The following is a 27016-nucleotide window of genomic DNA, read 5'->3' as shown; positions in this document are numbered from 1 at the left end:
TTCACCTGGTGCTGTACAACCTGATGCTGCACAAGATGGGTGCACCCTGGTTTCCCAGTGAACATGTCCCCAAACTCCTGTAACACTGCTCAGATTTCTCAAACTTGGGTAGGAGATAGATTCTGGGACATTGCTAACCCTTCCACTGAGGTGTCAGTCCGAGCCTCACTGAGGAGATCAGTCACCAGATCTCCCTCATACTCCTCCTGCAATTTACTGCAAATGCTCAGCATAAGAGCCTCCCTATCATGGTAAGATTTCATCATGTTAACATGGTACAATTTGTGCCCCTGCCTCCTGCCTAGCAGTTCCACCATGAAGTTAACATCTCTTACCTTTCTTACCATCCTGTAGGGTCCCTCCCAAGCTGCTTGCAGCTTGTAGTGTCTGACAGGAATGAGAACCATTACCTGCTGCCTCACAGCATACTCTCTAGCTCAAGCTTTCCTGTCATACCACACTTTTTTCTGTTGTTGGGCTTCTTCCAGGTTCTCCTGAGCAAAGTCCATGAGTTCCATGAGCCTTGTCCTGAGCTTTAGAACATACGCCACAACAGACTCCTTGTGAGATTCACACTCACGTTCCCACTCATCTCAAATTAAATCTAGAGGTCTCTTCACCCTATGCCCATACAGCAACACAAAGGGTGAAAAACCTGTGGATTCCTGGGGAACCTATCTGTAAGCAAACAACAGATGGGGCAGATATTTGTCCCACTCCCTCTTGAACAAGACTGCAAATGCCTGTAGGATGGACTTGATTGTAGAGTTTAACCTCTTAACAAGACCATTAGTCTGGGGATGGTAGGGGTTGGTCTTCAGGTGCTTCACCCCACAGGACTTCCACAGACAAGCCAGCAGATCTGACATGAAAGTGGCATGTCTGTTAGTCAGTATTTCTTTTGGGAAACCTACCCTGCTGAAAATCTCTAACAAAGCACTTGCCACTGTTTCTGCCTCAATGGAGGACAGAGCCACTGCCTCAGGGTATTGTGTAGCATAATCCGCAACCACTAGGACATACTTTTTCCCTGTGGAACTTGGGGTACTCAGAGGCCCCACAGTATCCATAGCTACCCCCTAAAATGGATCATCAATCACAGGCAAAGGCATCAAAGGAGCTCTCACCTTGTCTCCTGCCTTGCCTACCTTTTGGCACTGCTCACAGGTCCTGCTGTACCCTATTATATCTCTAAAAATTCCAGGCCAATAGAAGTTCTGCATAATATGTCTCTTGGTACATTTTATGTCCATATTACCTGCAAAAGGAATATCATGGGTTATGGCTAGAAGCGCCAGATGGTAGGCTCTAGGGAATACCGACTGCTGTACCCTCTCACCTTCTAGCCCTCCCTCAGGGGTCCACTCTCTGTACAGTAACACTTTGTCCCAGTAGTGGTACATTGCCCTGACTATGGTGTACAGGGTCCTGGGTTCAAGACTGGGCAGGGCTGATTATTTGGTATTGTCAGGCTTTGGATTGCATTGCATAAGGGAAATTCCTTAAGATTCCAAGAGCAGGATACATTATTTCTTACACTTATTTCACTGAACTGCACTTCTGAAATGCTTATAATTGTGCTATACAGCTGATCTACTCCATTTTTGCACTGTTATAAAGCTTATTTTATTGTTTCACTGCATTTATGTACTGTTTTATACTGTTTTAACATTACTTAACTGTAAACTGCTTTTTCATACTGAGAGTTGTATTTTCTGTTTGTGAGTGCTCTATCCGAGCTTTTCTGTGCATTTTTGTCTCCGCTCCTTGATCTGTTTAAAACTTTCATTTAGTGGCTATAGCTAGGAACTATAATAGTGTGCATTACCATAATTGCATTTTTTATTTAAATTACTAAATTGTAAACTGTGTTTTCATACTGAGACTTGTATTTTCTCTTTGTGGGTGTTCTTTCTATGCTTTTAAAGTGAGGTTTCTGTGTTCTGCTCAGGTGGCAAAATTTTGATAGAGGCCAGTTGTCTAGGCTGGTAGTTTTTTTGAGTTTCCTGTGTTTCTGGCAGCCATTTTCTACTGATTGTCTTAATTATTATTGAGAGTAACAAGGCCTCCTGACCTTCTGTAGTATGAGTGATTGGGTAATAGCAAGGGCTGAGTAGTAATCTAATCTTCCAACTCTTCCATTCTTACTGCTATATAAACCCTGTGTTTTATAAAGGTTCTGCTTGTATTGTCAGGCTCTGGATTGCATAGTATAAGTGGAAATTCCTTAAGATTCCAAGAGCAGGATAAGTTATTTCTTACACTTATTTCACTGAATTGCACTTCTGAAACGCTTATAATTGTGCTATACAGTTGATCTACTACATTTTTGCACTGTTATAAAGCTTTTTTTATTGTTTCACTGCATTTATGTACTGTTTTATACTGTTTTAACATTACTTAACTGTAAACTGCTTTTTCATACTGAGAGTTGTATTTTCTGTTTGTGAGTGCTCTATCCGAGCTTTTCTGTGCATTTTTGTCTCCGCTCCTTGATCTGTTTAAAACTTTCATTTAGTGGCTACAGCTAGGAACTGTAATAGTGTGCATTACCATAATTGCATTTTTTATTTAAATTACTAAATTGTAAACTGCTTTTTCATACTGAGACATGTATTTTCTCTTTGTGGGTGTTCTTTCTATGCTTTTAAAGTGAGGTTTCTGTGTTCTGCTCAGGTGGCAAAATCTTGATAGAGGCCTGTTGTCTAGGCTGGTAGTTTTGTTTGAGTTTCCTGTGTTTCTGGCAGCCATTTTCTGCTGATTGTCTTCATTATTATTGAGAGTAACAAGGTCTCCTGACCTTCTGTAGTACGAATGATAGGGTAATAGCAGGGGCTGAGTAGTAATCTGATCTTCCAACTCTTCCATTCTTACTGCTATATAAACCCTGTGTCTTATAAAGGTTCTGCTTGTATTGTCGGGCTCTGGATTGCATTGCATAAGTGGAAATTCCTTAAGATTCCAAGAGCAGGATAAGTTATTTCTTATACTTATTTCACTAAACTGTACTTCTCAAACGCTTATAATTGTGCTATACAGTTGATCTACTACATTTTTGCACTGTTATAAAGCTTTTTTAGTGTTTCACTGCATTTATGTACTGTTTTATACTGTTTTAACATTACTTAACTGTAAACTGCTTTTTCATACTGAGAGTTGTATTTTCTGTTTGTGAGTGCTCTATCCGAGCTTTTCTGTGCATTTGTGTCTCCACTCCTTGATCTGTTTAAAACTTTCATTTAGTGGCTATAGCTAGGAACTATAATAGTGTGCATTACCATAATTGCATTTTTTATTTAAATTACTAAATTGTAAACTGTGTTTTCATACTGAGACTTGTATTTTCTCTTTGTGGGTGTTCTTTCTATGCTTTTAAAGTGAGGTTTCTGTGTTCTGCTCAGGTGGCAAAATTTTGATAGAGGCCAGTTGTCTAGGCTGGTAGTTTTTTTGAGTTTCCTGTGTTTCTGGCAGCCATTTTCTACTGATTGTCTTAATTATAATTGAGAGTAACAAGGCCTCCTGACCTTCTGTAGTATGAGTGATTGGGTAATAGCAGGGGCTGAGTAGTAATCTAATCTTCCAACTCTTCCATTCTTACTGCTATATAAACCCTGTGTTTTATAAAGGTTCTGCTTGTATTGTCAGGCTCTGGATTGCATAGTATAAGTGGAAATTCCTTAAGATTCCAAGAGCAGGATAAGTTATTTCTTACACTTATTTCACTGAACTGCACTTCTGAAACGCTTATAATTGTGCTATACAGTTGATCTACTACATTTTTGCACTGTTATGAAGCTATTTTTATTGTTTCACTGCATTTATGTACTGTTTTATACTGTTTTAACATTACTTAACTGTAAACTGCTTTTTCATACTGAGAGTTGTATTTTCTGTTTGTGAGTGCTCTATCCGAGCTTTTCTGTGCATTTTTGTCTCCGGTCCTTGATCTGTTTAAAACTTTCATTTAGTGGCTATAGCTAGGAACTGTAATAGTGTGCATTACCATAATTGCATTTTTTATTTAAATTACTAAATTGTAAACTGCTTTTTCATACTGAGACATGTATTTTCTCTTTGTGGGTGTTCTTTCTATGCTTTTAAAGTGAGGTTTCTGTGTTCTGCTCAGGTGGCAAAATCTTGATAGAGGCCTGTTGTCTAGGCTGGTAGTTTTGTTTGAGTTTCCTGTGTTTCTGGCAGCCATTTTCTGCTGATTGTCTTCATTATTATTGAGAGCAACAAGGTCTCCTGACCTTCTGTAGTACGAATGATAGGGTAATAGCAGGGGCTGAGTAGTAATCTGATCTTCCAACTCTTCCATTCTTACTGCTATATAAACCCTGTGTCTTATAAAGGTTCTGCTTGTATTGTCAGGCTCTGGATTGCATTGCATAAGTGGAAATTCCTTAAGATTCCAAGAGCAGGATAAGTTATTTCTTACACTTATTTCACTAAACTGTACTTCTCAAACGCTTATAATTGTGCTATACAGTTGATCTACTACATTTTTGCACTGTTATAAAGCTTTTTTAGTGTTTCACTGCATTTATGTACTGTTTTATACTGTTTTAACATTACTTAACTGTAAACTGCTTTTTCATACTGAGAGTTGTATTTTCTGCTTGTGAGTGCTCTATCCGAGCTTTCTATGCATTTTTGTCTCCGCTCCTTGATCTGTTTTAAACTTTCATTTAGTGGCTACAGCTAGGAACTGTAATTTTTTCCACCCACCCTCCCTAGTGTTGTGTGTTCTTATACTTGGTGGCTTTGCAGTTGCCCGCCCATACTGTATATTTGATCTGTGACACTCCTCCCAGTCTAGTGTCATTAGTTCACTCAATCTAATAGAGAACATTTGTGAAGGCCAACCCACTCAGATTCTTAACGTTGAATTAACTTCTATTCCAGCTTTCTCCATTTCCACTTTACTGAAAAAAAATTCTAAGCTTGCTTCCCCCCTTTCCTGTGGCAGGTCAGATATGGATTTGCTGTGTCCAGGACTGTTTGTGAGCTCCTAACCCCCCCCCCCACTTAACTCGGGTTAAACTATTCCTGGCGCCATAAAGTCTGTCCTTCAAAATTTCCCTTGCAACTAGCCAGCTTTTTAATTTTAGCACTCATCTGTTTCTTTGATCTCAGCACTTGTTCAGAACTCATTGTAAGCAGTAAATAAGTAATAAATTACTACAGCACTAAACTTTCCTCACTTGTCTAGAGGAAAACAGTTTTTAGTACTTAATAAATAAGCACCTATTCAGGCATGTCTAGAGGTCAGCTCCCGGTGCTTTCTCCTGTCTACCTGATGAATCTGGGCATCTTGGGACAATGCAGCAATTGCCTCATGTACACAGACAACCCACTCCTCCTACCACCCAACACTACAACCTGTGAGAGATGCACTTATATAGCCAAACTGGAAGCAAAGCTCTCTTCACCAAAGACTGGCCTAGACAGTCAAGAGGAGAAGGTAAACACTTGCACCGCAACACACTCATCACATAGTCCCTCAAAACCTACACCACTAAAACACACGCACAAAAACACAAAACACACACCTACATTCACGGAGGCTCTCCGTACAAATCTGCTCAAACAACAGAGACCTCCAAAGCAGAAATGCAAGCAACGTCCACCCCCCCCAACACAACCCAAATGACACATAGCCCACATACTCAGTGTGCCACTCAACTGCAGCCCATAAGGCATAACGTACCCAACACTCTAGTCATAGGTGACTCTATAGTCAAGCACACTGATGTTCCACTCACCAGGTTAAACAAGGAAAAAGTTTACTGTCAGCTGCCTGTCAGGTGCCAGGATCCACCACATAATGCATGCACTCAGGTCACTCCACAACAAGTACAAATATGACTCTGTCATTGTCCATGTTGGTGTGAGTGACCTGAGACGTACCTCCCTGGACTACATGAAAAGAGACATGGAGGAGCTCTCCGATCTTATAGCCCAGGCCGGTATGACACTAGCCCTGAGTAGCAACCTGCCATCACCCAGAATGACACCACAGTACAATGACAAAATGATTGACTTTAAGAATTGGCTAAGCTTCTGGTGTCATGCTAAGGGAATCCAGTATCTGTCTGCCTGGGATGACATGATCGACAGACCACGCTGCTTTGCCAGAGGTGGCCTGGCCTGCACCTGTCGCCCTTGGGATTCTGGATACTGGCAAAGGCTCTTGCCACCCCTATACTGCCTTTTTTAGGCAAGGTTCAAATGACAAATTCACCACCGTAACAGATACAAGCAAGCAAAATCTGATGGTAATGCTACTCAATGCTAGAAGTCTAAACCTCAAAATGCACTCACTCAAGGCACTCCTTAAAATGGAGAACATTGACATCTGTGCAGAGACAGAGACCTGGTTCAAAGCTCGAAAGAGCACCCCTGCATTACCAGGCTATAATTCATACCACACCTTTCGGCCACCAAACCTGGACCAAAACACTAAAGATGGAGGCGTGTCCATATTCCTTAAGGATATCCACACCTCCAAGCTAGTTGCTCAGCATAATGCATCCAAGATTATTCAAGTTCGACTAACTCTGGGCAAAACAGCAATCCAGATTGTAGCTTGCCACAGACCCCCCACCATGCCCCAGGATTCCCACTCCTCTTTTCTTGATACACTGGAAAATATTGAGGTACAACCCAACACTCTAATAATGGGTGATTTCAACTACCCTACCATTAACTGGGAAAACTATTCATGTACCAACTCTTTTGCTCAACGTTTTCTGGAAATCATCAATTCCAATGCCTTGGATCAACTTATCCACACCCCCACCAAGGGAAGCAATATCGTAGACCTGGTCATCACCAACATGGGTGACCGGTGTTCCACACCAGAGGTCAGCTCCTCGTTGGTCAGATCCGACCACACGCTAATCACCCTAGGCATCTACATCCCGCTCCCTCCCCTCATTAGGAAAACAACCGTAAAAAAAATTTCTCCAAAGCCAACTTCATGCTTCTTAAGACAGAAGTGACAAACTTCACGACACCCATGCAGATGGACAATTGAGGTACGACTGCTGAATCCTACACAAATGCACTTTATAAGCACTTACACGAGTGCATGGATTGTGTTAACCCTAACAGAATCAAGATGCTATCCTCGAAAAAAAGGAAGCCAATCTGGTGGTCTTCTGCCATAAACAAACTCTACAACAGAAGAAAGAAACTGGTGCAAAAAAGAGTAAAATCCCATGATTGGAGGAACTCCCTGGTCAGCCTCAGTAAGAAGCTGAGATCCCTCATAAAATCCTCTAAAGCTAGTTATGAAAAATAAATTACCACTGATTCTAAAGACAACCACAAAGCATTCTATAGCTATGTCAAAAATCTCAATGGCAACACTCAGATCTGCTCTGAGTTACAGCACAATGACACTAAATATACAGAACCAACTGATATTGCCAACATCCTGGCAGATAGGTTCAGTGCTAACTTTACCCCCCTCTCACCCCCTAAAGGGCCCATCTTTATACCGGAAAAATGCAAAGTTCATGTAATCATGGCTGCATAGGTAAAAACCTCACTCTCCAAAGCCAAGAACACAGCATCCATAGGACCTGACAACATCCCAGGCTGCCTTCTACATGAACTACAGAATGAACTGGCACCCCACCTAAGTACCATCATAGTTCAATCATAGCCTCACCTCAGGCTTTGTGCCCATTGAATGGCACACCATGACAGTTATCCCACTCCACAAAGGAGGGGCCACAACAGACCCCGGGAACTACCACCCCATTAGCCTGACGAGCCTCGTCTGCAAGGCCATGGAATGTATCATCATGGAACTCATAAACAAAGACATTGGAGACCTCCAAACTCTGGACCCCACACAGTTTGGGTTTGTAAAAGGCAGATCATGTCTCCTAAACCTGATAGACTTCTTTGAAGTAGTCACTAAAGCCATAGATGAGGGTAAGGTGGTTCACACAGCCTATCTAGATCTCGTCAAGGTGTTCGACACCATCCCCCACTCTGGAATTATAGATAAACTCACTAAACTAGGTATAAATCCCTATGTCACAAGATGGGTTGCCAACTGGCTTACTTACAGAACCCACACCGTGAAAGCAGCAGACTCCAAATCAGACTTCAGACCAGTGACAAGTGGAGTACCACAGGGTTCAGTCCTGGGTCCTCTCCTGTTTGATATCTACTTCTCTGAAGTACAGGCTAACACAGAAAGTCTTTGGCTAACTAAATTCACAGATGACTGCAAACTAGGGGCCATAATTGAAACTCCTAACGATGTGGACATCCTACAAAAGGGCCTCACTGAGACAGATGCCTGGTGTCAAAGACATGGTCTCAAGCTCAATGCCAAAAAGTGCATTGTCACCCCCTTTGCTAAAAACTCTGTACCCATGAACTACCACATAGGCGGTAGTCTACTTAACACTGAAAGTTTTATAAGAGACCTTGGGACACAGGTGGACAGTAGACTCTCCTTTGATAATCACATCGCCACAGTGGTCAAGAAATCCTTCTACATGGCACACCTCATCACAAAAGGTTTCTCATCCCAAAAAAAAATTAGACCCATTATAGAGTACAGCGCCGCTTTTGGTATGTACCTCACAAGACATCTACAACAACTGGAAAGGCCGCAAAAATACCTCACAAAGAGGATTACTGGCCTCAAACAGATGCCTTACAAAGACCGTCTCAAAAACCTCCAGCTTTACTCCGTCACATATCGCCTAGTCAGAGGTGATCTCTGCCTAACATACAAAGCTATGTCAAACCCAGAGCTGTTGGACATGCTCCACTTAAAGAAATCCCAATCCTTCTGAGCTACATGCTCTAGGGACCTAAACCTTGTCACCACAATAAACAGAACATGCTGGAGGGATAGATTCCTGTCCCAGAGACTTCCCATACTCTGGAACAGACTATCTATCTATGTCAAACAGAGGTCCTCATTAACACTCTTCAAGAAAAATCTTGATGATTGGATGGGTAATAGGAAATTCACCCCGTTTGTGGTTCTGCTTGGCAGGGGCACAGGAAAATAATTTTCTTGGGTGGTGAAAGCCATGGTACCTTTTTGGCTAGGCTTGTATAGGCCCTAGGGCCAATAGCCTAGTACCTACCTATGAACTTATGAACCCCCTTCCCTTGAGAATCAGGTGCCTCCCTAGCTACCTGCCTCAGGCCTTGCAATGTAGGGGGTTTGAAAGTTGAGCTTGTCTTAACTATCTCTTTGTAACCCTTCCCAGCTCCCCTTCCACAGGAAGTCTGGCATCCTCTGAATGTAGTACCTCACTGTCAGCCTGGGTACTGTGACTCACCTCTACCTTTGCAGTCACTCTGTCCAAGGGAACATTAGTACCCACAATCAGCTGTGGCTCACATTCAGTCTCACTGCTACAGAGTAGCTTCCTCCCTGAAGTAACCACATCACCAGTCCTGGCTGCAAGTATGCAGTCTGTCTGGGTCTCCCCAGGATACCAGACCCACATGCTTGTCTCCTAGCCTGACTGTGTGTAACTGCATAAGCACATGGTAGCACCTCATTCAAATCCTTCCCTATCAGGACATCTGCATGATGGTAGTTCAGTACCCCTCTTGTCTCAAGACAACCTACTATTGGCATTTTGTCTTTCCCATTTACTGGCTCTCTCACATTCTGTTCCCCACCTTGCCTCTATGGATATCAGTGTGTATCATGGACCCACTGGTTGCATTCAAAACATTTAACCCTAGGTCCTGGACATGTACCTGGACTGGTGGCTTCCCCTGTTTCTAGCAGATTATGTTGGGGCAGTCTGTGCTGCCCATCATGGGTTCCGTTAGACCCATGAGCAGTACTGGGGGGTCTCTTTCCTGTGCAGAGATGCCCTACTTGCTAGGTATAGGTCTCCCTTCTTCCCCAACTCATCTGAAGTAGCACATTGTCTATCAACTAACGAGATCCTCATGTCCTCAGGCAAAGTAATAAGGGCTTGTTCCCTCACCAAAACATCTGCTAGCCCTTCAAAAGTGGTGACCTGACATCCACTCACCCACCTATGAAAATAAGTGCTCATTTCAGCAACATATTCACACAAACTTTCATCTGCCTTGCGTCTATGCTCACGAAACTTTTTCCTATACGTTTCAGATGTTAGCTTAAAACATTCTAACAAGTGATTTTTGACAGCAGTATAATCAAAATATTCACAATCAGCAAGTTTAGACAACACAGTTACAGCTTTGCCATGGAGTAAGGGGGTTAGGAACTGTACCCAGAGCCTTTGGTCAACATCATACTGTTTACATACCCTCTCAAACATATAAATGATACTATCAAAATTATTCCCCTCTTTAAAATGCGGAAGGAATTTACTGACTTTTTGTGCTTGTGGGGTCCATTTACTCCCTTCCTCATTACCTCCATGACTCTGGCAAAGAGTCAGCATCTCCTTCTCATGCTGCCTCTGCCTCTCCTTTTCCTCAGGTTCCAAGCACAGCAGTTCCTCATTCTCCTCAGCCTGCAGGCATCTCAGTCTTTCAGCTGCTTCTATTTCCAATTTCTGGCCTCCAACTCAAGTCTCTTAAGCTCCAGATAGAGTTTTAAGTCCTCTGCAGAAAGGTTGAGCTGTCCATTCTCTGAGGGTGGTACATCTCTACTGCCAGTCTAATCGTCCTCCTGGTTGCTGTTTTCTGATGCAGCTGTGACCAAAGCTGCAATCATGTCTGCCTTAGTCAGGTTTCCATGTACCAGTCCCCTAGCCTGGCACATCTCACCCAGCTGGCTCCTTGTCAGCTTTCCGTACTCCTCTACTGATATGCTGCCTGCTCTCCGTGACTAACTAAGCTAACAAAAGAAATAAAACAATTGTGATCTGAACTATGAGTATTCATTATGTGGCTGATTTAGAGTACAAAACACCTTCAGTGATTACTGTACACAAGCTACATGAATTCACTCTACGCACACCACTACAATTCAATTAGTATTTGCCAGTAAATTAATATGTGGTGTGGATATTCCACCACTGCCAAACAATTAATATGCAATGCCCGTGCACTGGCCCAGCAATCAAGGAGCCTCAATCCTCACCACTAACACCAGTGAGGGGCGTCCATATAGGGAAAGGATAATAAATACACACACAGTAAAGTACAATTTCCGTTAAGAGCACACAGATATCACAGTCAGACTGGGGCTGGTTTCTCCCTTTCTCTCCAGGTCCCCGATAAGACTCTCCACTGGCACAGCTATAGGGTCCAGATCTCAGCCTATTGGGCAAGCTAAAACCTCCAGCACCTTCTCTGTCCAACCAGTGCTATGTGTCCCTGCCCAAGTAGCTGACACAGACACACTTTGAGATAAGATTTATATACAACCACACAGACACTCCTGGGGAAGGCTGGCACAGGTTCACCAGCTGTGCTCATTTCAGTCTAATAGGTAGGACGAGCTGCCACCACCCACCAATATCAACTACTCAAAGGCCCTTCTGAAAGGGTGTCCAATTATTACTGTGTAATATTATTATCCAAATGGTAAGTGTGACTGAACAGTCAATCCTTATTAGAGTGACTTGGTACAGTATCACTATATACATGCAATGTACTCTAGAGCTTAAATTAACTCTACATAAAACATCCACAGTTGAAAGGTTTAAACATATTTAATAATAAATAATAAAAACACAAGGCAATACTTCTTACTACACAATGCTAGTCAAGAGTTCAGAGATCACAGAGAAATACTTAAAATAATATAGTAGAAAAGTTCTGACATCACAGAAAACAAACTAATCTTGCTCTTTCCTAGCTATATCTAAGAGAAAACACAGTTCTAAAATAAACTTACATAAAGAGCAAGACAGGGCTGGTGATGTTGGATGTTTTCAAGATAAAATCTCTGACCCCTCTGATTCTCACTCTTTAAATTTATAACACAGAGCTGCTTCACATGACATTATTCTTCACACTTCTCTGGTGTTCCCAGGCTAACATAAACTACATTTGCATTCTTTACACCTGGTCAGAAACCAGAGAAATAAAGGACATTTATACATGCAAATTCTAGCCATTAACTCGGGTCTTAAAACAATAGGCAGGATGCCTCCCTCTAGACAAATCAGCTCTGAATTTTGACATCAAAGACAGTCATAAAATGCTTGACTTACCTTTCTTACAGCAGAGTGCAGTGTTGTTACATTTTTGCAGTTCAATATCCAATGCAGTCTTTTCATATTTAAGAGAATAAGCCTGTGGCTTACATTGATATTTACAAATGACATAATTATCTACAAAATCTATCTGGCTAGGCTGGCAGCCTTCACCTATCTTCAAATCAATTATTGCATAAAGGCTGCTGTGACTACCAGAAGTAAGCAGAAACTAACTCTAACTCACAAAACAAACCACCCTGGTGGAATCCAAAGTTAAGAGGTTGTACAAACAAAAGAAAAAAGTTATAATTAAAATTAGGAAGTGTAACACCAAAAAGGTAAAAACTCTGTCATCAAACTGAATAGGCAACTAAGATGAGTAAATCCAACAACACAAATTGTAGGGTAAATATAGCATCACAGGTCAATGACATAAAGTGTAGGAGAACCTGTCAGAGATTTGAGGTGCATGACTAGGCTTTAAAAGGCCATTGTGATTGTTAGCCTAGTAAACACCCATGAACCTGTGAACCATAAGTCCCTCTTAAGGTATGTCTGAAACCTTAAAGGCATCATAAAGCAGTGTGCAGAACTGTTGGTAAATACAGACACATTCATGGAACCAGGGATATAGCAAATCTTCTGGCTGACAAATTAATCTCCACTTAACCTTCTCTCGCCCCAGCTTACCCCCATGAAATACTGTCTAACATAATCCCTCCAACTATCAGTAGGGAGCAGATCTAAGATGTGCTCTCTAATGCCAAGAATACAGCTTTGTTGTGCCATGAAAATATTCCAAGATGCCTTCTAAATAGCATGAAATATGACATTATGGTTAATGGTGTCACTATTCAACCATAGCCTCTGCACAGGTTTTGTGTGCCATGTAAATGGAAGACTGCAACGGGCATCGCTCTTCACAAGGGTGGACCATCAACAGATCCCAGGACACAGTAGTCTGACTAGTCTCATATGCAATGCCATAGAAAGAAATACGGACATGATTAACAATGGCATAGGAAACTTCAGACACTAGATCAACTCAGTTTGGTTTATCAAAGGCAAGTCATGCTTACTGAGCCTGGTGGACTTCATTAATAAGGTTACCAATGCAATGGATGAGGGCAAAATGGGTCATATTGTCTACCTTGACCTAGCTAAGGCATTTGATGAAATATCTCAATTGGGCATTGTAAACAAACTCACAGAATTAGGCATAAATCCTATGTAACCTGCTGGATAACCAGCTGGTTCACAGACAGGACCCAGGAAGTTAGGACTGGAGACACAACCTGCGTAAGGAGGTCAGTTACCAGTGCAGTCCCCAGAGCTCTGTGTTGGGTATGCAACTCTTTGGCATCTATTTTTGGAAGATATGCCCCAGGATTCATGAAGCTCGGTGCAAGGACGGCGTTAGCCTTGTGCCAACCGTGTGGCGTAGAGATGGTGCAGCAGCAACACATGCATATTAATGAAGGTGCGCTGCCATAATGGCCACGTGCATAGGAAATGTGTATAAGTGCAGGGGGCATGTCCAAGCGCTGCACGGAGGCGTGATCATGTCGGCTGCATACACGCAACCTAAAATGCTGACTAGTACAGCCTGCCTCCAAAAGTAATCACTCCTGTCATTGTCCGTGGATACTGAAATGTATGAAAAGCATACAAGACAACTTGCGAACACCACAATAAGAAGTAAACACAAAGGCACGTAGCTGAATATTGAGTCCCCATCCCTCGAACAAAGATATTTAAAACCCCGTGCCTGTATTCCATTGTAGTGTCGCTAGTTATACCAAGTGGAAGCGAAATGCACTGTGTTAGCCTACTGCCATTTGCCAAGCCTAGCCCAATGGTATGGGTTACCACCTGTCCCACATTGTGAGAGACTGTCCCCCTCTAGGCAGGTTTGTCTATACCAAATTCATAATAAGTGTGAAATGTCCTGTGATAATAGGACATAATTATGTCCCATATGTTACGAAATAGTCCCATACAGTACATGTCCGTATATAAAATACCTATACGTTACAAGAAACAGAATAAGCAAGTAAATGAAACAGAATAAGCAACTATACCACCACAACAATAAAATCTTATATGTAGGCATAAAACTAAAGTACTATCCTTTGTAATGACCGTGGGTATGTGTGGGCCTGTAAACTCAGATGTGTGCCATGAAAATGTCCCATCCAGGTCATATGAAAATGTGGCAACCCTACCAATGGTCAGAGCAGTTGCCCAATATCTGCCCATTCACGGTCCAAGATGTCCTTGCCAGGACAGCCCATAGATGAACGGGTATTACCCGGGTCTACCTACCATGTTATGAAAGATAAGTATTTGTGAGTATCTATGTGTGGGACGTACAGCATGTGGTTGATCTGAAATGTTAATGTAGACCTCACAACCATATTGGTCCCAGAGATATGTAGTGTACGCAATGTGTTCTGTTGACTGTGCCATGGGCCATCAACTAGAGAAGGGATGAATGTTGATTGTGGAATATGGGTGTGGGGGGTGACAGGTAATGTAATATATTGCCAATGGGAGACTGGGTTGGATGCAGAACAGGTGAACTGGAGGTCTACGAGGGAGCAGTGTGTGAATCAGGAAGATAACCAAAGAACAAATATACACATCCACAATACAATCCCACAAACATGTGAACATTAAAATGTGCAATACACATGTACAGAAACATTACCGGCACATACCCACATAATGGTCTGTCCTGAACTGAGCCATCCAACCCCAACACACCTGGATACATAATTGAATACCCATCATCCCCTTCACAGCACACCCCCCCCCTTTCTGAACATCCACCAAAAACCAGCCATACTCGGGCTGCTAGATAGGCACGGCCATATCTGCACATAGTGACCCCTACCCATATCTAGTAGGCAGTCTCACCCTAGGAATTCTCAGGATTGCAAACTATGTATCCCTTGCATGTATAACCCTACCTTACAGCCATAAAGCAAAGATGGTCATCGGTCCCCACAATTTTTGGATATCCCTCATGGGATATGTATCTGTTCTAAACATTAGCCTTGGTGTCACGACACAATGTCCAGTCCTGTATACATCTGGACACAAGTTGTATGAGCAGTAGCTGTCCACAAGACTGCTCAGTCTCCAGCTGGTCCTGCAGAACCTACGACTCGGGATTAAACACCTGACCATGATGCACGTCTCCCCACATGCATTATCGAGAATATATACCTTACACATTCGCATAGTGGCAGTCGGATATAGGGTGCTTAAAGTGCTGTAAAGCAGATGTAAGTAGGGTTACCACCTGCCCACCTTGTGTGAGACAGTCCTTTTTTTGTTAGTTGTATCCAGACCAAATATAATGCAATGGCAAATGTCCTGTGATAGTAGGAAATATGTCCCATATATCATGTAACAGTTGCATAAAACAGTTATTTATGTAAAATACTCAAAGTTACAAGAAACAGGTGAGGCAAACAAACCACTACAAGAATATGCGTTCATTTAGGGAAATAAGTAAAGTTCTAACCTTTGTACTGACCGTGGGTATGTGTCGGCCTGTAAAGTCTGATGTGTGCTCCGAAAATGCTCTGCTTTGGCCACAACCCAAGACGTAAGCAGGTATGCAATCATGTATGCGCGACGGTAGGTGACGGTGATTCAGTGGTATGGTAAATGTAAATGAGCATGTAGGTGTATATGCATGTGTATGTACAGACCGATATATACACACACATCTATATATCTATCTATATATATATATATATATATATATATATATATATATATATATATATATGTAGATATGAAGAATGAACATAGTCACAATATAGGAAATCCCCTTAATAGTGCTGTTATATATCAGGATGGCCATCGGTGAGCACACCTCTGCATCCCCAACCTCAGGTAGAACACTAAAAGTGGAATGAACGATCTCCCCTTTCTAAGTCTGACTTTCAGCTAGATACAAGGCAGTCCTGGTCCCCAGTCAGACAAGCCTAAACCTGGAAGACCATATGAACAGCCTGACAATCGAACACACGTATGTGCCAGGACTATAGGCTGTAGAGGTCTGAATATCCTTGGAGTGAGTCAACATGCAGCACGAGTCCAGAGCAGTAGGGAATAGGGAATGATGCATGTGTAATAGTGCGTTTTTCCCAACAGGTAACTGGATACCTGCTGTGTAAGTGAAGTGATGAGGCATGTGTTTGGGTAACTATGCACCATGGGTATACATATAAATGAGGCAAAACACCAATAGTGTAGTGGTTAGAGCATCCACCTAATGAAAAGGCATTCACGGTTCAAGGTCGACAATAGCACATATCATTTTCCTTGTGGAATTAATGTTGATCTGCTATAAAGCCGACATTTAAACATGTAAAGGTGAATGTGTGTATCGCATGGGACTATTAACCAGTTCCTTTCAATCAAAGTGGTATTGTCATAATGTATAAGGCACAAATAAGCATAAATAAGCGACAGTAAACATATGTAATGCACAGTAAGCATAGGCGAGTGCGCCTGCGTGGGTGTAAGCGGCTCCCAGCATAGGAAATGTATGTTTGTATGTACAGATGTAAAATATATGTGTGTATATATATATATATATATATATATATATATATATATATACACACACACACACACACACACACACACACACACACACACACACACACACACACACACACACATATATGTGTGTATAGATATATATCTACATACATGAGAAATATATATATATATATATATATATATATATATATATATATATATATATATGGACATTGTAACAGTAAAGCATGCACAAGGGATGTGAAGGGAATCAAGAGCAATGTTGATATTGTAAAGTGCTTTCAGCATATGTCATAAAAAGCTGCCCAGGAGTGAGCAGAGCACCACTACTCACGCCACAGGCAGGGTAATACCACTGGGAGTGACATTGTTGAAATGCTAGGTCTACTTTACACACATGCGGAATGTAGTCCCATGCTGGGACCTCCAAAAATTGGAAAGCGCAAATGGCTGTATTCCATAATACCAGGAAAGGCACGTATGTGCAAATATACATGGAGGGAGACCCTGTGAATACACGAGGTGGGACAGAATGTGTGTAGGGCCCCAAAAGCTCTGGAGAGGGAAATGTGTAAAGGTGTGTCATGGCTGCGATAACAAGTGGATAATGGATGTTACGCCTGTAAATTCAACACGAGTGGGGTGGGGGAACTATGGGTATGCAATTATGGATCCAGGCATTCCAGGTTTGGATGGGCTGGTTCTAATGGACCACCCTGTGGAGGTCAGCTAGGTCATAATAGGTATATATGCATACTCACATGAAGACAACAATATATGTTGAAGTACAAATTCTGTAACACATACATTCCATTTGTGGACATAAATAATAGGAATGTGCCCATACAAACATCGACAGTACATGGAATAATAGGCTGTGCAGAAGAGGGATGGGTGGAATCACACTATCACATTCCAATTACCATCGGTAATCCCTACATGAACATATAGTGACATCTGTCCGCTGTATAACGTGCTACATACCGATTACAAGATAACTGGAGTGTGTTGGCATTATAATGAATAAGGCACTAGTATGCTGGTGAAGCTTATAAACACCATTACGCATGTGTAATACATATACATACATATATAATATATATATATATATATATATATATATATATATATATATATATATATATACAGCAAGATATGAATATACATATATGAATACATATGCAGATATGTCTGTATATATTAATGTAAATAGATATATATATATATGTTACAGTAAATATACACATGTATATACCTAGGTTATGTTACAGTCGTTATGGGTAACATGTTTAGACCAGGCATATGTTGGTGGGAGGTCCACTCAACAAACGTCTACTTATCACCCATCCCAGCTAGGCCAGTGAGACATACAGACACGCAATAAAGGTAAATACAACACTGGTTCCCAGACCACCGGCAGGAAACCCCTAGTGGGAGAGATCTACAAGGTCTACACTTTAAACATGGACAGTGATGTCCCTTGCGGGACACCAAAAATTTGGTACTTTTCAACCAATGGGGGAACACCATTACGACCAGGATGTAGCTGTACACGTAACAGTAGGTTATGCAAGCCTGGTCACACATGGGTTGACACAAAGTACGACATGTGTCCCGACATGGGGAGAGTGGGCAGTGTGTAGAGGTATGTTCATATCCCACCTGTGTCCACCTGCGCTCACAGTAAGGATGAGTGCTGTAGAGTAGTGGCAGGTGGGGGAACTATGGGTATGCGATTATGGGGCTAGGCATGCATGTGGTGGCTGGCAGACACATATTAGGACCGCCCCGTGGGTGTAAGTAATATTCCGATGTGGGTATAGCAGATGCCCATACCTCCCAAACTATAAGAGCACATCTACTGGACAGTCCGTAAACCATTGGGAGAATACATAGGGACCATATCACTGAACTGTCCCCGATTACCAGGGACGTCTGTGATTACGAATCAGAATCCTAACACAGGCTCAACTAAACCATCCTAGAACTAGTGATAGTAGGAGGAAAGGTGGCAGAATACACGTAATGAATAATGACAACATGTAAGAGTCATAAACTGCATGCACCTCAGAAAATGTGTATGAATACATATGTGCTCTGTGTCCGTCAATGTGTCAGGTTAATAGCACCAACCTTCTAAATGTGTCCCTGAGGTCATTATGCAGTGTCCCTGATTCAGTGTTTATTCTTCCCCATTCGTATGAGAGGTGTGATAGTGAGAGAAAGTGCATGTTCTGCTGACTACCTTAGAAGATTGATAGAATAAAAGGTATGGGGTTACCACCTGACCACCTTTGCAAGGGACACTCCCCTGTGGGCAGTTGTGTCCTGCATAATAACTGTAATTAAGGCAAATGCCCTGTGATTTAGGGCAAAGACTACCTATATTGTCTGTAGTAGTAGCATAAAACAATTATGTTCCTCGGAAACACCTAAATGTTATAGGTAACAGTATAAGCAACTATAATGCTACAAGAGTATCCTTTTATTTAGGGGAAACAGTGAAGTACACCCCTTTCTACTGGCTGTGGGTGTGTTACCCTGCAAAGTCTGATGTCTGTACATACAGGTCCTACAGGGTTGCTACCTTTCCAAATGGCCAGAGTGGGACATATTCTGTAGAAATGTCAGATATTCCTGGACTAAACATACCTACAGCCATGCATAGTACAAGATTACACTTATTTGCACAAATAAAAGCTTAATCTAGTTGCATTTGAATTGCTTATGCTACTTCACATAACATATAGAAGTGTCATATATAAAATAACTGTTGTATGCAATCATTAATGAAACGTAGAATATAATAATGTCCTGTAATCTGGGCATGTGCTATGCCTTGATTATTTTCACACTGTCCCTCGCAAAGTGGGACAGGTGGTTACCCTAAAGTCCTACCTTGGCCAATTGAGAAGGTGGCAAACCTATAATAGGTATGCGGTAGCATAACCCGTCCGACGGATGTGGCTACCACAACCCAACTACTCGTTTGTAATGCAGGGTCTCAGTTCCCATGTATCAGCCAGATGGGAGCAGAGTGTATGCAGAACACACAAATATGATTAATTCACTGGACAGGCTGCTAATTCCATTCAGTTGAATGCCATGCCGTTGCCTAATGGGCAGCCATTCCTGATACTGTAGTCATGTAGTCTGATGTGATAGGCATTACAAGGTGAGAGCAGATTGTAAGAGGAACACACAATTATGAATGATTCACCGGACAGGCTGCTGATTCCGTACATTCAAACGCCATGCGGTCGCCTAATGGGCAGCCATCCCTGATACTGTAGTCAGGAGTGGCCTTAGGTCAACTGGTGCCATAGGCAGAGGGCGCAACGGCACTCCCCTCCACACCACCCAGTACCCCCATCCTGGTCTACCTACACAAAATAAATACTGGTAAAGTGCACCCACTAAAGCGGTGCCCTAGGCGGCCACTTAGTTGGCCTATGCTTAAGGGCGGCTATGAATGTAGTCATGTAGCCCAATGTGATAGGCATCACAAGGTATGCCTAAGAGGAACACATGAATATGAATGAATCTCTGGACAGGCCGCTGATTCCGTACAGACGAATGCCATGCCATTGCCTAATAGGAAGCCGTTTGAGTGACAGATGCAAGCACCAATGCCGGTGCATTAGCAAGTGTGGGAACAAGCAGGTGTAAGCGTGTTTGGCTACCAGTATGCGGGTATTGCATTGGGTAAGCAATGTAGAGGCTATTCAAGCTTAAGAGGCTGTAACCAGAAGATATCATACAGCGCAGTCATTCAACAGTACAGGAATGTATCCCATCATGTAGAAGTACATGTGAGTGTTTATGTCCAGCATATAGGTACATACATATATAGAGATGTATCAGGGACATGTCATGTGGCAACAAAGCATTACAAATGAATGAAATGGGAAACACCAGTGACGCCTGTATTATGTAGTGGTGTTGCTCTATGTGATCACAAGACTCCCTCAGACAGACAATAGTTGTATATTGGCCATATACATCACTCTGTGCATGTAATGTACATTAACACAACAGTACCTGTCCAATCATTATGTGTAAACAGTACTCCTGCAATGTGCAACATCATCATCATGATAAAGGTAAATTGGGTAACCATAGAGGGACTGGTAATGTTTTGTGTACAATGGGATCGTCCTCCTCACATGTACCAGAACCATGTAGGAGTGATGTGCATACCAGGACTATGTGCCTGAGGGACAGTGGTAAGGATAACAGTAGTATGTTATGATGCATATTACAAGGTTTTCATGTGTCCAGTGGGCACATGTGTGTAATGGACAGCTATGTATAGGGCAGATGGTGTCCTAGGAGCTGAATGGCCTTATGTGTCTGTAGGTGAGGGTCAGAAGTTGGAGAAGGAGTGTAGGTATGGCCGTGGAGGATAGATAGGAGCACAGAAATGACAGCATACAGGGTTGGTATATGACACATGTGGGGGGGATACACCCTGGATGGGGATGGGTCTTCGGCATTCAAAAGCCCATGGGAACAGTGGGACGGAGGTCTCCAGCCATGGGGAACTGCCACTGCACCTACACAGCTGCAAAGGAGGCAGTGCTGTGGGCTGTCCAGGACAGGCAGCATCACCCTGTAAATGTGACACTCTGCCCTTGAACTGGCATATCTGGCTTCGTAACCCCTTAGGAAGCCAACTACGAAACATGTCCGGGACCGCACGACAGCAGATATGTACCTGTCTGGTCCCGCTCCCAAGGAGGACATGCTTCATCCTCAGTGGTGGAGCCACCAGAAGGTGGTGCATAGCCAACAGAGGTTGATGTTAATGGCTGGGCCCCAGATGTGCTAGTGCCCGGTGCCATGGTCAGCTGAAGTGGGACAGGAGGATCTGCCGGGACCTACCAACCCATTTGGCCTATGGTGTTGCATTTTAAACCCACATATGGCTTAGTGATAGACAACAGCGTACAGAATTACCTATGACAGTATGCATCGATATCACCAGCTACCCAACAGATTGTATACATTTGCAGAGGGAGCACAACACATGCATATATATCGCATGGCAACTGTACAATGTGTAGTAGACGTGTGACCACAGCTATGAACAGTTGCCCATCATTGGCTTGTCACTGGGAATCCCACACAGTGTCAGTCATACCACTGTCTCATGTGACACATGTCCAGTCAGGGATGCGATGGCAGTAACACATCCTTATCATCATGTACTGTCTGCAATCCCCACACCATGCTTTTGCTGTGCACAGAAGTGTGTTCAGTGTGTAACACAGGAAACAAATGGTTGTACACACTGACCTGTTCACAGATGGCCCTATAGATGGGGTTCCCTCATGAACAGAGTACTGTCATGTCTGTATTTTAACATGCAGAATAGCCATTACCACACACATGTTAAACAGGCAGTAGTCTCAATGCAACATAGCTACACTTGCATGCTGTAGTTATGTGGCACATCACACTCCTGTCATTAGGCTATTTCCCACTGTTGAAAATGATTGAGGCACATCCATATATCATCTGCTATGCCGTGTCAGAACACCACATCCAGGTACCACTCACAGCAACTGCCATCGCCAGATAATAACATCTTTCCCTAGATAGTGTACTGTGTTTATCATGTGGATGGCTATGGGAACACCATCACAGCTGTACCACATGCAATCAGCTAGAGGAGGACTGCAATAGGTGCAGAGGCCATCACCTGACCATTTCCATCTGTTACAATACACATGCTGCTGCTGTGCAGGTGTACACTTTCACATCCACCAGAAAGAGTGTGTTTGGGACAGGCAATGTACACCAGGGAAGGGCTTGGAGGCTTCACCATAATCTGCCACATGCTGTATAGTACAGAATAAAACCCCTGACTACTCATTACTATTGCATGTGCATGACGTTACTACATGTGCCATAGAGGCAGCATGTTGCAGTGTTGTAAGGACATGTGTATAGGTGAGTGAGTGCCATCTGCAACAGATATAGCAGACATACATTAGGTGTGGCACATGTCAGTCCATGTGAACGGATGCCATTGTCACCACAACCACACCCTAATAGACACACATTGACACCTTTGCCAGGGTGGCAAATACACAATGTAACTACTTAGTTTGCCACACTGCAGTAATGCACAGGACCACATGCACCACAGGGGATATCTGGAGGTTCAATGGGCTAGGCCATGTGAAAGTGCTTGACAACTGTTGGTATGCCAATGAGGTTTATCCTGGGAGTGACTGTGGTTGGGAGCATCACAACCCACACGCAGACACAGGGCTCCAGAACACCACATCCAGGTACCACTCACAGCGACTGCCATGGCCAGATAATAACATCTTTCCCTAGATAGTGTACTGTGTTTATCATGTGGATGGCTATGGGAACACCATCACAGCTGTACCACATGCAATCAGCTAGAGGAGGACTTCAATAGGTGCAGAGGCCATCACCTGACCATTTCCATCTGTTACAATACACATGCTGCTGCTGTGCAGGTGTACACTTTCACATCCACCAGAGAGAGTGTGTGTGTGGGACAGGCAATGTACACCAGGGAAGGGCTTGGAGGCTTCACCATAATCTGCCACACGCTGTATAGTACAGAGTCAAACCCCTGACTACTCATTACTATTACATGTGCATGACGTTACTTCATGTGCCATAGAGGCGGCATGTTGCAGTGCTGTAAGGACATGTGTGTAGGTGAGTGAGTGCCATCTGCAACAGATATAGCAGACATACATTAGGTGTGGCACACATCAGTCCATGTGAACGGATGCCATTGTCACCACAACCACACCCTAATGGACACACATTGACACCTTTGCCAGGGTGGCAAATACACAATGTAACTACTTAGTTTGCCACACTGCAGTAATGCACAGGACCACATGCACCACAGGGGATATCTGGAGGTTCAATGGACTAGGCCATGTGAAAGTGCTTGCCAACTGTTGGTATGCCAACGAGGTTTATACTGGGAGTGACTGTGGTTGGGAGCATCACAACCCACATGCAGACACAGGGCTCCAGTACTGTCATGCAGATATGCATTGTTCCATGGGTGTGTAGTGTTTGGCTGTGCAAGATGGCTGTACAAGGCTGGGTGAGGGGTAATCTTTGCCATTGCGTCACCCGACAATGGTGTGCAGTACAGGTGTGTAGTGTCCGCAATGTCCCACACAGATGGGTACTGCAATATCTAGCCTGACATCCTGGTTACCAATGTGTAGGGCCATAGTTTTGCAATGCATGCCATGTCTGTGTTTGATAGTCCTTCACATGGACATTGCCTGGGATGTACATGTCCCACAATACTGTACAGTGACATGTACAGGTGTACCTGGTTTGGCAGACACATGTAGTGTACACAACCTGTTATACCCCGATATGCCAATACTGACCTGGTGTGGCGAAACCTGCTTACAATGAGCAGGTTGGCCCTGCACCTGCATGTATAGAATGGACAGGTATTCCATGGTGTCAGTGGCATGGGTCCATACAGGGCACATGTGTACAGCATTGTCTGGCCTTAGTGGGCCACATATGATGGTACCAGATATGTTGCAGCCATTCAGTGTGGAACATAGTGAAGGCACAATGTCTGCATATATGTGCCAATTGTACTGCTGTACAGGGTGTCATGTCCTCTTCAGGCCACTGCGGTCACACCATGCCTACTATCTGTCCTCAATGTGCATGTTACTAGCAACATAGTGGGATATCCTAGGCAAGGTTGTATGTGCATGGCACATAGGTGCGGGACATATACCGGGTACTAGTAGGGCTGCATACTTAGTTCACCAGCCCTTTTGCCAGATGTATGGGTATGGCTTGCCAACTCAGTGCCATGGCTGACTGACAGCTGTGAGGTGGCCAATGTGTCATAAGACGGATACTATATAGGAAAACTACAAAACCTACTCCTAAACATGTCCAATGGTAAGACAATCACGGCCACCTCCACACAGGCTCTGACAGACAAACACTTGCCATGTCCTGTATACAAACCCCTACCATATCACACTGCAGCAACATGCATTTAGGGCATGCACTACAGCAAATACTACAAATCACTGTACTTGTCTCATGCAGGCAGACACACACACACACACACACACACACACACACACACACACACACACACTTGGCATGTCTGGGATTAGAACACCAACCTAACTACTTTACTACACTACAGCATTATGCAGTTACAGAACACGCTACTGAGATTACTGGGACACAGCACTCCCAGAGGTGTATTTGTAGATGGATGACATCATCAGTCTTGCTAACGGTGGGTATAAAAAATGTATGGAGTGTGAGCAGTATAAAGGTATTACTCAGTCCTCAGGCAAACAGGGACCTACACATACACACACGGCAAATGGGGGACTAGAACACCAAACTAACTACTTTATTACACTACAGCATTAAGCAGTTACAGAACGCGCTACAGAGATTACTGGGACACAGCACTCCCAGAGGTGTATTTGTAGATGGGTGACATCATCGGCATTGCTAGCGGTGGGTATAAGAAATGTATGGAGTGTGAGCAGTATAAAGGTATTACTCAGTCCTCAGGCAAATGGGGAGACACACATACACACACACACATGGCAAGTGTGGGACTAGAACACTGACCTAACTACTTTATTACACTACAGCATTACGCAGTTACAGAAGGCGCTACTGAGATTACTGGGACACAGCACTCCCAGAGGTGTATTTGTAGATGGGTGACATCATCGGCCTTGCTAATGGTGGGTATAAGAAATGCATGGAGTGTGAGCAGTATCAAGGTATTACTCAGTCCTCAGGCAAACGGGAAGACACACACATGGCAAGTGTGGGAGTAGAACACCAACCTAACTACTTTATTACACTACAGCATTATGCAGTTACAGAATGCACTACAGAGGTTAATGGGACACAGCCCTCCCAGAAGTGTATTTGTAGATGGGTGACATCATTGGCCTTGCTAACAGTGGGTATAAGAAATGTATGGAGTGCGACCAGTCTAAAAGCAATTTAGGGTCCACCGGCAAACGGGGACAGACATACACACACATGCCTGTGTCGGGTATGGAACACCTGCCTATTTACAGATTACTATTACAATACTACATATATATGAATCGCGCCACACAGACTACACATGTCAAGGCTGTCATTATGACCATCTGGGAATGCGGACATCAACAGGGATGCTGGCAGTTAAGATGTACATACCTGTGAACCTGTGTGATTAAAGTATGAATACATCTTGACCTGGAGTATGCCCATCTGTGGAATGGATGACTACTACCACTATACAGGGTTACAATGGCCATGGCCATACACAGAGGCACATAACCAGCACAAGGTGTCACTGGGCATGCTCACACGCTTAGTAGCACAGGGCTGTTCGGAATGCACTGTGTCCATCTACACAAGGATATACTGTGCATGCTCATACATTTAGTAGCGCAGGGCTGTTCGGAATGCACTATGTGTCCATCTACACAAGGATATACTAGACATGCTCATACACTTAGTAGCCCAGGGTGCATGCTCACATACTTAGTAGCACAGGGCTGGTCGGAATGCACTACTATGTGTCCATCTACACAAGGATATACTGGGCATGCTCATACTCCTAGTAGCACAGGGCTGACTGGGATGCACTCTGGTGCTAAACACGGAGGGCCACAGTGGCCATGCTATTACAGGTAGATGCAAAGAACATGTTGTAATCGGCTCTGGTGTTGGTAGTTGTCATTGTTAGCGGGAACACTGCTCTACATATATTTGACACTAGTCTTTTACAAATCAGCTGTCATTCTGGGATGACATGGCTGACAGTAGGCAGGCCTTTGTCACATATCACATGCATCCACGATACAAGGTGGATATTACCCAAGTCGCATCCGCCCACACAGTGCCATTTCAAGGCAAATGTCCTAAACACAGGTTAACTCCCATACACCTACAGGACAACTGCATTGTTTTCTTATGCTAACCAGTGCTAGATATGTAGCGTCCATATTCACAGCTGGCCACTGTAGATCCAACAATGGGGGAGTACTGACATCTGTGCAGTGAGGAACACCTGGCTGATGTCTCTGTAGTGTACAATAGCACTACCACCATGAACCTAGCACTACCACCATATACCTCAGAACCAGACATGTGGGCCATAACACAGGTACGGACCACTCCAGGTGGTGTACCCACATACATAAAGGTGACTCACATGTACTGACCGGTCCCCCATGAAAGGCATCACAGATGAGCCATGTGCAGGACACAGT

This window comes from Protopterus annectens, chromosome 1.part1 (genome assembly GCF_019279795.1).
Source record: "Protopterus annectens isolate FY-2018-M chromosome 1.part1, PAN1.0, whole genome shotgun sequence".
Lineage (NCBI taxonomy): Eukaryota > Metazoa > Chordata > Ceratodontiformes > Protopteridae > Protopterus > Protopterus annectens.
The sequence above is the reverse complement of the archived record's forward strand: the minus strand, read 5'-3'. Positions refer to the sequence as shown.